At 41.3% G+C, this 12850-nt stretch overlaps 1 protein-coding gene across 1 annotated transcript in view; it reads left to right on the top strand.

The window, feature by feature from the left end:
- Window positions 1-12850, top strand: part of POLN (DNA polymerase nu) — a 2377116-nt gene that overhangs the window by 421149 nt on the left and 1943117 nt on the right. The gene's annotated exons all lie outside the window — the stretch shown is intronic.

Consider the following 12850-nt stretch of genomic DNA (forward strand, 5'->3'; position numbering starts at 1 on the left):
GTTCAATTTCGGTGCAAAAATGTGATGATTTACAAGTGCAAATTCACCTTTGCAATTCAGAAAATGTGATTTGCATATTCAAATGTATTTATTCGATGTATACCATATACAATTATCCATTTGTTGCTGCTCATGCTTATGAGTACTCATACAAAGCTGTGACTGATAAAATTTCTAAGGAATATGTCTGGAATTCGTGAATATTTCAAAATCAGCGTAAATCCACTCGAAATCTACTAGTATAGGTTTACAATTACTTTTGTGACTCCGCTTTAAGGTTGTTTGTTAAAAATAAATCTGTAGAGGAGGTTCAGTGGAAATATAAATCTTTAGAGAAGGTTCAGTGGAAATATAAACGTAGTTGTTTGTAATCAAAATGTAGTCTAAAACAATACAAAAAATACAAAAATATTTTTCATTACTGAAATGTATTTGTTATTGATACATTCCCTCGTTATGTTAAAGCATACTCAATAATTTGTTTTAACTTCTAAATAGTAACAAAATAATTCTAAATTAATTGCTAGCAACTTGAAATGTCAAGATTAACCCATCAAAGCACTGGGATTACTTTCACTAATGTATTCCTTCTCCCTCTAGTGGATTCAGTTCTTTTCAGATGTGATGGACTAAACAGACAGCAAAGCAAGTGCGCATAGAAAATGAAGCTATGCAGATTAAATATGCATTTTAATAATTTGCATTACATGAAACATCTGATGCAGCAACAAAGAATGATTCCTATGGAACCCATATATACTGGTTTTCCAAAATCAATCAATAATCCAGGAACCAGCCTTTACCCCTTCTATTGAAAGACTTTAATACAATTACATGTTTTAATCTTGGTTAACTAATCAGTAAAAAATACACCATACAATCGATTGAGACACTTCTGTTAAGTTCTCACTCTGACAGAAAAAGAATAAAGTGGATAACTGCTGTACACTTGGTCAATTCAATTTCTACATCTCCAAAAATAAATGCTTAAATGAATCACATTAATAGTAGATAAAATAAGCTTTTCTATTCTTAATATTCCCTACCCTGTAAACTTTTCAACCAAATTTTCTCTGAAATTCAAATCCATTGTATTTTAGGAGCATCCATTTTAACTAGAATTTTGCTTTATTGACAGGTCTCAAATTTCTTTTGCAGTGTGTCCACATACAATGACTAACTTCTTTCAGCAGAAGGTGGAAGCCATTTTTTCCTCATTTAAGCTCTTCCAGACAGTGGAGACAGGGGATTCAGCTGTGCAGGCGTTCAGTGCAACCAAGTCACAATCCACTCTAGACAGATTCTCACCACTGGAGGAGCGGGATTCTATTAATCTCCTGGCCTCCATTCGATCTGGATCACCTTATGACCATTGCCAAGTGTCTGTGATCAAACAAGTCTCAGAGCTTATTGGTGCAGCTCTCACCCCACTGTTTACTGCCATGTTTGAGTCTGGCCAGTTTCCCAAAAGATGGAAAATAGTATCCATTATTCTGCTTCTTAGAAAACAAAATCTTGATCGTAAGGACCCTAACAACTACAGACCAATCTCCTGTCTTCCTCTACCAGCAAAAATGATCAAAAAAGTCATGAATACTCAACTCAGTAGGTTCCTCCAAACAAACAATATAGCCCAACGCAATATGGATTCAGAACAGAGCACAGCACAGAGCTGGCCTTGATAAAATCCACAGAGGAAATAAGAGAAGCTCTGGACCAAGGAGGTAACGCAGCATTGATTTTGTTGGATCTCTCCGCGGTCTTCGACACGGTCCATCATGATGTTTTCCTCACAGAAAGAATTCAAACTGTGGACTTAGATAAAGTATGCTTTAAACCTTTATCCCTTCTGTGTGGAGAACCACAGAGCTCGTCCCTCAGTCCCCTGGCAGCCTTGATAAGATCTTTTGGGTTCCATCTGACATCTTACGCAGATGATACGCAAATATTGATGTCACTTTGACCTGGGCAAGAGGCTGAGACAGGAAGAAGATTTCATGATTGCATGAAAGCAGTCAGTTGTGGATGTCTTCGAACTGCATAAAGCTCAACCCAAGCAAAACGGAGGTCATTATTTTAGGCAACAGTACCATCTTCTGGACGTCAGGCTGGTGGCCGGAAAAATTGAGGACCCTCCCCGAAACAACTAAGGAAGCATAGAATCCGGGGGTCATAGTTGACAACAAACTTCCCTTCGGGGACCAGGTAAATGCGGTTGTCTTAGGTTTTATCTTCTCAGAATGATAAGGAAGATAAAGTCATTTTTACCTGCAGATAGTCACAGGACAGTGGTCACCTCACTTATCATGTTGCGGTTGGACTACTGCAACAGTCTTTATCTAAATATTTAAAACAAACACCTAAACAGGCTCCAATGCGTGCAAAATGTGGCGGCCAGATTGCTGACTGGGACACCTAAGTTTGTCTCTGTTAAAAATAAATTAAAACAGTTACATTGGCTCCCAGTCAAACAACGGATTCAATTCAAAGCCCTTTGCATGGATTTTAAGGACCTCCAGGGAGCTAGCCCCGACCATCTGCAACAGCATTTTCAATTGTACGTTCCAAGAAGGGCCCTCTGCTCCATGGAAGCAAAAGGAGTGATCGTACCCCCAGCCAATGAAGCGAACTGGGGTGGCACAAGTTTTATCACAGTTGCTGCAAGGGCCTGGAATGAACTTCCATTCCATCTTAGAAACACCACCAAGCTCAGTACTTTAAGGAAAGGTCTGAAAACGTGTCTTTTCACCCTATAGGCACCATACACGTCAGTAATAGATAGGCCGTGATTAGCGCAAGGACACCCTAGGGTAACTGTTTCGCTTAAGAAATTAAATTAACATAACATAAAATAACATCTATCTCTGTTGGATATTTTTTACATTATTCGTTTCTTGTTTTTCCCCCCGAAGTTTTATAGTTTGTTTATGTATTTGATAACACTGCTTTATCTTTAACCACGTATTTACCTATGATAAGCTTTCTTTAGGAAACCTGACTTTGGGGTGGCATACAATGAGACACAAAAAAGAAATTCCTACTTGCTCATCCACTGATATTTTCTCAATTGGCCTGGCTCCAACAGCTCACACAGCCTTAGCAATGCATGCTTCCACCTCTTAGCTGTACTGGCTTGCCTGCCTCCCAGATTTCGCTGACAATAAATCCAACCTAGGCTTCCAGAAAGCAAAGATCCTTCTTCCCTCATGCACCAGCAATCTTTTCTCCAAGCAAATCTAATCTCATGCCTCTACATAAACCTTAGTTAGTTCTCTTGGTGACCTAGTCCTACCAACAACCTAGTCCTTCCTTCCTCTCTACAGCAATCTCTTCTTATTTGTAAGATTGTCTTCCAAAGGCCTCCTACGCATTATTCTCTGACCTGATGGCAGTCAACCCCCCAATAAAGGGGAGGAATGTCACTCCTACCTCATCATCATCATCTTTAGCACAGTAGCTAAACTCATCATTAAACGTTTGAATGGGGGGGGCTTAAAACCAGTTCTAGAATTATTACCTTCTGACTAATGTTACATCCATCAGTGAGATTTGCAACCTAATCTGTTTGTTGGACCACTCAAGATACAATTACATTAATACATCTATTATATGGTCATTTTTTGCCCTATTTCAGAACCTATCCCACCCCTACATAACTATAAAAGACCAAATGGTGTTCCCTTCAGACTGAGGCATTTTCACCTGCCCTGCTTGCATGTTTACTGAATATTTTAGTATTTTGTTGGTCAGACTTAAGCTGACTGACTCTATAACTTCATGATGTTTAGCACAAGGGCAGAGCTGCAGTCCCTGATATAGGTTTTATAGATCTGGTGTTAGCCAAGGCCTTTTTTTTTCAAAACAAATCTTCAGAAATACATGTATATATACACACTAAGAGGCCTTCAGCCCTTAGCTTGTTGAAATGTCATTCACATTTTTCTTCCACCCATCGCAAAAGACAGCATTGGGCAGTGGGTCAGACCACTTCAGTCATTGACTCAAATCTCTGGGAGTGACAGCATCTGGTCTCTTTACTGTTTTCTTCTTCATGTGACAGAAATAGCTACTGACAAGAAAGTAATGTGGAGCTGATCTCTGTCCACCTTCACACCACAATACACTGCAAACTAACTTTTCAGTGAGCTGGATGCTCTTGCAGGGGGAGGTCTTGCGAGAGCTGCTCGATGCCAGTGCATAGAGAGTAATTGCATCTGTCCACAAAACAGCTCCTGTAGTAGCTATGCTTCATCAGTCCCTCCTCCAAGCCTTTGTGAGCAAAACACTCCTATCTATCCTCTATTACCCTTCAAACCCTGAATAATAATAATAATAATAATCCACATTTGTAAAGCGCACAAATACCTGTAAGGGTCTCTAGGCGCTGGGGGCCGTCAGGAAGATTAAGCAAGCTGTTGCCCAGAGTCACATGGTGCTGGGCTAATCTGCCGCCGGTGCCAGGGATCGAACCGTGATCCCCAGATTCCAGAGTCAGTCGCCCTAGCCGCGGCGCCACACCTCTACCTCTTCCTCCTCCTCCAGCATAGTGCTGCAGATTGCTTGCAAGTGCCACTACGACTGGTTCTAATTTTTCAGCACATTTTTATTACATCATCAAGAGGTGTAGTACATATTCAAAAGCGTTTTTATCTGTGCTGCCGGCAGGCATATTAGAATGTGTCAACATTCACTAACGTTGCAATCCAGTTCAAACAGGTGTGATGTGAGCTTCCACAATTCTCTCAACATACATCTAATCTTACATTAAAAACATCTAGGTTAAAAGTAGGCCAAGAGAAAGCGAAATGGGGAAGGAAAGGGAAATTGAGACACTGGATATGGCCACACTGCCTGATTGTAGATCTGGGCTTGATTTGCACTGCAGAAGCATTGATATCCGAAGACAAGCAAATACTTTTGTTATGACTGCAGTGTTGACATTGGCAGATAACCTTTGATATTTGATCTGATATATTTATTGTTACTGCCTGCATTCTCAATCCGTACTCTGGAAAGAAATTCAATATTTATTCTGATCCGTAATTAAAAATAGTATGGCTTCCACACTGGCCACAGCCCTGAAACAGCCATCACTCATATAGTGGACGATGCTCTCACTTTACTGGACCTGAATGAAGCCTGCCTACTAATACTACTCCATCTCTCATCTGCATTTGACACTGTCAAACATGACAATCTACTCTTGGAATGCAGGATAGGGCTCTCTGGCATGGTCCTTAAATGTTTTTCCTCTTTTCTCAATAACTGAAAGCAAAGAGTCAAATACAATCAGTCACTTTCCAACGCCAGTCCCTGCACTCTTGGTGTCCCCCAAGGGTCTTCACTCTCCCCCACGCTCTTTAACCTCTTCATTGAACCACTGATTGTAATCCTCAAAGCATCCTACATCCAATATCACATGTATGCGGATAACACCAAACTCTACATGAAAATATCCTCCGCCGAAGATATCAAGTCACTCCATTGACCCCTGCTCAAAACTCTAAATTGGCTAATCTCCAACCACCTCAAACTACACGCCGTTAAAACAGAATTTCTCCTCATTTCACGCAGTAGGCGCACCCCCAGTGTTGTGGAATATCTAAGTAACCTCACCACTGTTAACTGCACAGAACAGCACACATCTTTGATTCCACGAAATCACTGAGAGTTGTGCTAGATAAGGACCTAAACATGCACGGTCACATCAGAGCATCTACCAAAGGAGCAAACTTCCAGCTGTGCATCCTAAGAGAACTCCAACCCTACCTTCCTCAAGAGGAGTTCAAATTGGCTGTACCTGCACACGTCATCTCTAGACTTGAATACGGCAGTGCTACTCTATGCGGACTGCCAAAACTTAGTTTAGCCCCCATCAGAGCATCTCCAAATGCTGGGACTAGGCTCATCACTGGTTCCAAGAAAACCAAGCACATCTCTCTCGACCTGAAATCCCTCAACTGGCTTCCATTTGAGGCTAGGATTCAGCTAAAAATTGCTTGTATGACGCATAGAGCACTATACTTCAATACCCCACTCAACCTGAAAAATAAGCTCGAACTCTCTGGTGGATCCCGACCCTCAAGGAGCACCAGGACATTGCTCCTTAAGCGGAAGAAAAGTAAAAAACTGAAAACCTACAACCGTACATTCTCTGGCATTGCCCCAAGAATCTGGAACTACCTACCCATGGAAACAAGACTGATTCCCTCAACATTTGCCTTCAAAAGGAAAGTTAAAGCCCTGCTAATAAACATGGCACTGAACTAGAAGCTTTTCTCCTCTTGCCTACGATATTACTTAGCTGTCTTAGCTATTACCCAACATTTGTTGCGGCCCAGTGCCACCCTCCATTATGTCGTTCCTGATGCATACTGATTTACCTTTTTAATTTGTATTTCCGATGTATATTGCTTTACTTTCCTCCTACAGGTATCTGCCTTTGTCTTCCATAACCTGTATGTAAAGCTCTCTGATACCCGCTTGGGTCATGTACGAGCTATACAAAAATTTAAATAAATAAATAAAAATAAAGAAAATGGTAACTACAAACAACACTTTCAGCGACTATTTAGTGTGCTAAGAGAGCTACCTTTAATATTGGATAATAATCTTCTGTAAATCTGATTACATTCAGTATAATAATCGATAGCTGCAACATGGAAAGCATTTGTTAATATAATTTGTTTGCCTAGATTCCACTGGCTATTATTATTGGAGCGATGCCAAAATCCTGCTGGATGTCACTTTGTAGAAATAACAAATGGAAGAGAGTTTCTGATCCTAATCAATGGATTAGTTGTGAAATAAGCAAGTGCAACATTGAAGTTCATCTCCTGACGATGTGAAAATGCACAAAGTACAAAATGCAAACCTGCAGTTGTAATGAACACATTTTGAAAATATAAGTGCAAGTCTATAGCGTTATAGAGTGGGGTGCAAGGAATAATTCTAGGAATGCAAGATGTTTCTGTTAACTTCACTAAATACTGGTTTCTTACTGCCAAATGCATCAACAGAAGGAATTGCGATTCCTAAATAGCGATTTTTAAGGAATCGCTATTTAGGAATCGCAAAAGACTATGCATGTAGGAATCGCTATAAAAATAGTGATTCCTACACATTCCTTAATTGCTACTCGCAAATTGCTAGTCACAATTAAGGAATGCTGTCCCATTCATTCCTATGGGCCTTCAGGCCCATAGGAATGAATTGGAGATTGCATGAGCAATTTGCGAGTACCAGTAGGTACTCACAAATTGCTCATGCAATTTCAAGGGTACATATGTTGCACACACACACACCCTAAGGGCAAGTGTGTGTGCAACATGAAACTTTGAAAAATGCACAAAAGTGCATTTTTCAAAGTTTTTGCAAATTACCATGAATTTCAACTTCATGGTAATTTGCTACTCCTATTAGCGAAATCGCAAATTTTTTAACTTTAATGCATTGCATTTAAGGAATCTTAATTTGGGATTCCTTAAATGCGATCGCAATTTAAGAAATCGCAATTTAGAGATTCCTTAAATTGCGATTTTTGCATTTGGGATGATCCCACCTACAGATCTCCACTGACAGTCATAAGAAATGAAGTGTCCCTCCCACATGTAGGGGTCTCGGGGCAGTCCTTTCAAAGTAACAATTACTTCACCTTACTTCAGAAAGGCCATATGACAGAAATGTTAAATTTGCAGCCTTAAAACCAACTAGTTTGGCAATTATATTGAAGTACTTTAAAATGTGGAAGAAAAAAGGCTTATACGCTTAAAAGTCCCTAGAAAGAATTAAAAGTGACCTTTTAAAAATGTCCTTCACAAACTCTTTTTGATTCTTCTTAAAGTAAGAGAAAATTATATATATATATATATACAGGTGACCAAGGCCGCTGGGACGGCTGAAACGCGTCCTGACGTTTGTGAGAAAGAAATAAAATAATGCTGCACAAAAGATTGGTCTGCGCCCGTGATTCCGCGTTCTAAGCGGGGTGGATTACGAGTTGGTGCTCATATATTACCTACTGGGGGTCGCCAGTAGAAATATATAGTTAGGACCTAGTTACCGTAGGAAATTCCGAACATTCTATTGGGAATAACTTTGGGGCTGATTGAGGGATCTGCCTGTAATTTTCCTTACATTTGCCTCGTTGCGCTCCGCTCCTTCCCCGAAAGTTTCGGTGGGATTCGTCAAGCGGGGGCCGAGAAAAAAGGGGGGTCCCAAAACATGTTTTTCCCATGTTAATTTCTATAGGGACATTCTGACAAGGCTACAGCTCGAACGGCTGAACGGAATTATACCAGATTTGGCAAAATGGTAGGGACTGGTATGCAGCAGTGCCTTTTGTATGTTTGGTGTAAATCCCTCCAGTAGTTCTTGAGAAAATTGAATTTGAAATTTTTCAAATGGCATTTTCTACGGGACCTTTAGACACGGCTACAGCCCGAACGGCTTAACGGAATTACACCAAACTTGGCAAAATGGTAGGGACAGGTATGCAGTAGTGCCTTTTCTATATTTGGTGAAAATCCCTCCAGTAGTTGTTGAGAAAATGAATTTGAGCAAATTATATATCTATATGCGCTCAACATTCTATTGGGAATAACTTTGGCACCGATTGTGGAATCTTTGTGTAATTTTCCAGAGTTTTGGCCAGCTCCGCTCCGCTTCTTTCCTGAAAGTTTCGGGGGGATTCGTCAAGCGGGGGCCGAAAGGGGATACCAAAACGTGTTTTCCCCATGTTAATTTCCATAGGGACCTTTAGACACGGCTACAGCCCGAACGGCTGAATGGAATTACACCAAACCTGGCAAAATGGGAGGGCCTGGTATACAGATGTGCCTTTGCTATGTTTGGTGAAAATCCCTCCAGTAGTTCTTGGGAAAATTGAATTTGAAATTTTTCAAATGGCATTTTCTATGGGACCTTTAGACACGGCTACAGCCCGAACGGCTGAACGGAATTACACCAAACTTGGCAAAATGGTAGGGACAGGTATGCAGTAGTGCCTTTTCTATATTTGGTGAAAATCCCTCCAGTAGTTGTTGAGAAAATTGAATTTGATCAAATTATATATCTGTATGCGCTCACCGTACGCGCACCGTACGCGTACCCTTAAGTGCGCGAGCAAGTTTCTGATTGGCTGGCAGTCGACTGTCAACATTCCAAATCAGGAAGTGTTGGCCACCATCTTGTTTTTCAGGAGAACTGAGGCACAAGAGAGCCCAAAACAAGAGTGGGAAACACGAAAAGGGGGCAGGGTAGAGACCCCCCAACCCTCTAGCCCTTCTCAGGGGGTCCCAAAAGGACCCCCAAGGGCAAAAATAAAAACAAAAAACGGGGTACGCCCACCGTACACGTAGGGTATGCGTACCGTGCGCGTACCCTGCAATTTAAAAAAATAAATAACATTTTTTGCACTTGGTGGTCCTTCTGGGACCCCCTGAGAAGGGCTAGGGGGTCAGGGGGACTCTACCCTGCCCCCTTTTCGCATTTTCCACTCTTGTTTTGTGCTCTCTTGTGCCTCACTTCTCCTGAGAAACAAGATGGCTGCCCAGTTGGTCCCAGAAGGATAATAACATATATAAACGTTATTCGCTAATTGAATTAGCATTTACAAAACCTTTGAAATTTATTGAAAAAAATATAGGTTTCACGCCTGATGTAGTTAGGAATTAGCATTTAAAAAACCTTGCAAATTCACTGAAAAACCATAGGTTTCAAGCCTTATATAGTTAGGAATTAGCATTTAAAAAACATGGCAAATTCACTTAAAAAAACAGAGGTTTCAGGACTTATATAGTTAGGAATTAGCATTTAAAAAACCTTGCAAATTCACTTAAAAAACATAGGTTTCAGGCTTATATAGTTAGGAATTAGCATTTAAAAAACCATTGAAATTGCTTCTATATAGTTAGTTGTACTAACTATATTTCGCCATCAGTGATGTCATTTGAGATGCCATCAGTGATGTCATCAGTGATGTCACTGACCATGTCATGAATGATGTAATATGTGACATCATCAGCAGTGGATTGAGGGTGCACGAAATATAGTTAGTACAACTAACTATATAGGAGCAATTTCAATGGTTTTTAAAATGCTAATTCCTAACTATATAAGGCCTGAAACCTATGGTTTTTTAAGTGAATATATATATATATATGTCAATCCAACCCGTCACCAAAGTGCTTCGTGCACTGAAAGGTACGCAGACTGCAGAATCAGCACTCCGAGGCGAAATCGATGTTTTAAATGCTTGTATTTATTTTATAACATGTGGATAAAAGGCTGCCATCATACGCGTTTCGGGCACGTCCGTGCCCTTGCTCACTGACTATATATAGTAGCTGTACAGGCTGCAGCATTGAAAGCAATGATAGGACACTACACCCTTAAGAGCACCTTGACATCAGTGTCCTATCTTGACCTGTAGGTGGCAGTTTACCCAAACTCCTGCTGATACGAGCAAAACTCTGCCTTTTTAAGGCTTTTTTCTCTCAGATTTTTTCAACTGTTGCTTTAAAAAGGGATTTGCTCAATGTCCTTTAGGGTTTAGAGTATATTTATATATTTTTATGACATGGAATATATCTACATTTTCACAATAATGTCATCTTTTTTTGCAAACTGCCCAGAATTTGGCAGGAAAATGGCAAACATCGGTATCTATGTTTGCTTGACTCTCATGATCCCAAGGTATGTGTAGCCACTGCAAGACTCTTTACAGGTGCACTTTGATGGCAAGAGATAGAGCATTTGCGCCTTTAGCCAAGTGGAGCACCGCAGAAGGCAAAATTCCCCAGCAGGATAGACTTCTGAAGGGTGAGGAGGGGCTGTTCCCTGTACCAGATTCTTAGGACTCTTAAGGGATGGGGCCGCATTCAGCCCCACACTGAATGCGGCCCCATCCCTTAAGAGTTCATTCACACATAAGGCAGTGGGGTAAGCCTTAAAACAACCGTTCTGCACGCAAACCGAACAAAGGGAGAGGAATGAGGAAGCGTGAAAAAATAGGATAAACAAGGTGTGCATCCCTTCAACAAAAAATGGAGATTCTTAGGACTCCCCCAGAGGGATAGCCAAAAAGAGAAGATCTGGCAAAAACTGACGCTCCCGTTCGATGTCGAGTACTTTCACATCAAGATGAGGTACAGCACCTACTTCCTCGCCGTCAGAAGCTGGTTTAGCATAAATGACACAGACGACATCAAGGAGGAGACTAATGTTGAAATTGAGAGATGCTTTGACAGCGAGACACCACGCAACGTCTAGAACATCAACATCAAGACATCATTCAGTGCCTCTGATGAAGACAGCGGAGTGGCTTTCATGGATAAAGGAACACAATCCTTCCATCAGAGTCTGACTCAGAGTATTCACAACCCTATTTTCCTTCCAGACTGACCTCTCCACTGAACATTCCAGATCTGCAAACATCTCCACAGGTTCCATTGGAATCTACCCCTCTTCCATGTTCTTCTCCTCAACTGGCAATCCCAGCAGTACCTACACTGCCAATACCACCAGCCACTCCTAAACCACCACTGTCTCCTGTACCAGTGGCATCGATGACAAGGCACCCTAAATCTCACTCCTGTAACACTAGACCTCGCAGACGTAGGTCTAGGTCAAGATCAAGATCGAGATCCCACAGTCATCGTTGTCCAGGATCTCACAGACGTTCATGCTCCAGAAGATATTCGACATCCAAATCTATATGCTCATGGTCTCATCATACCACATCTTCTTCAGGACTATATTCGCCTTACATAACAGATACTCCTCTTGTGAGATTATTTTCAGTGAATGACATTATTACCTTCCAGGATGTATTTATTAGGGGTGTTAACAAAATAAATATAGATTTACTGATTACTACAACATCCACATCTGTTATGTTTGAGACAATTCAGAAATACCATTACTTCCTTTGGTTCCAGGCCTCTTAGAATCAGCTTTGGAACTTTTTTTGACTCCAGCTGATGTAAAGGCTACACCTTCTTACCTACAGAAAAAATATAGATCTTTGGATCAGGAACCATCTTTCCTTCACTCTGATCCTATTCCAGACTCTTGGAAGTTGCATGCCATGGCTCCATCATTTACTGTCCCACCTGAAAAGGAAAGTAAACAATCTGACTTGGTGGGCAGAACGGTCTGTGGGACATCTGCAGTTTCTATTAAAGCTGCTAGCTCAACCTAGGGTGTCATAGTAGGTCTCTGTGTGCTATGCTTTCCGCTTGTACCCAGCACAGTAGGGATTGATACCTGGCTTTTGCTGCTGGGGGATCAGGGGACTTCCAACGGTGCGTAAGTAGTCACTTAGCCACTATTAGACTCAAATCTATATATCTAAACGTCACAGTATATTTTTTGGGCCTATGGTATAGTCCCAATATGCACATTTCCCATGTCCAGTCCAAAGTTCATTCCGTACACTGGGTTAAGCACCTGATGGCCACTTCCCAATATGTTTGAATAACTGTACATGACCACAGCATAAGTAATAGATCTGCCCCTGCCTCGCTACATCTTGCGCATTTGGCATCTGCGTGGACAAAATATTTGTTTATTTTTCCCGGGGTTAGGCAGGCTCTGTGTATTATATAATATTGGATGAGCATTACGGGGGATCCGTGTGGGGCTTTCAAGTATGTGTCCCCATTCCCGATCTGTTGGTGGGCCTCTGAAGGTCTGTGTCCCGATGGGACCGCAAAGAGAGTAATTGCGGTGCTGTGTAAACTCTGAGGGATTCTGCAAGCCATTTGGTGAGATGACGATCTGTGCCCAGTTCAAGGAAATAGTGTATGGCTAAAAGAGTAGCAGGCTCCTGTGCTACATTCCCGCACAA

The sequence above is a fragment of the Lissotriton vulgaris genome, chromosome 3_2, assembly GCF_964263255.1.
Source record: "Lissotriton vulgaris chromosome 3_2, aLisVul1.2, whole genome shotgun sequence".
NCBI classification, from domain to species: Eukaryota; Metazoa; Chordata; class Amphibia; order Caudata; family Salamandridae; genus Lissotriton; species Lissotriton vulgaris.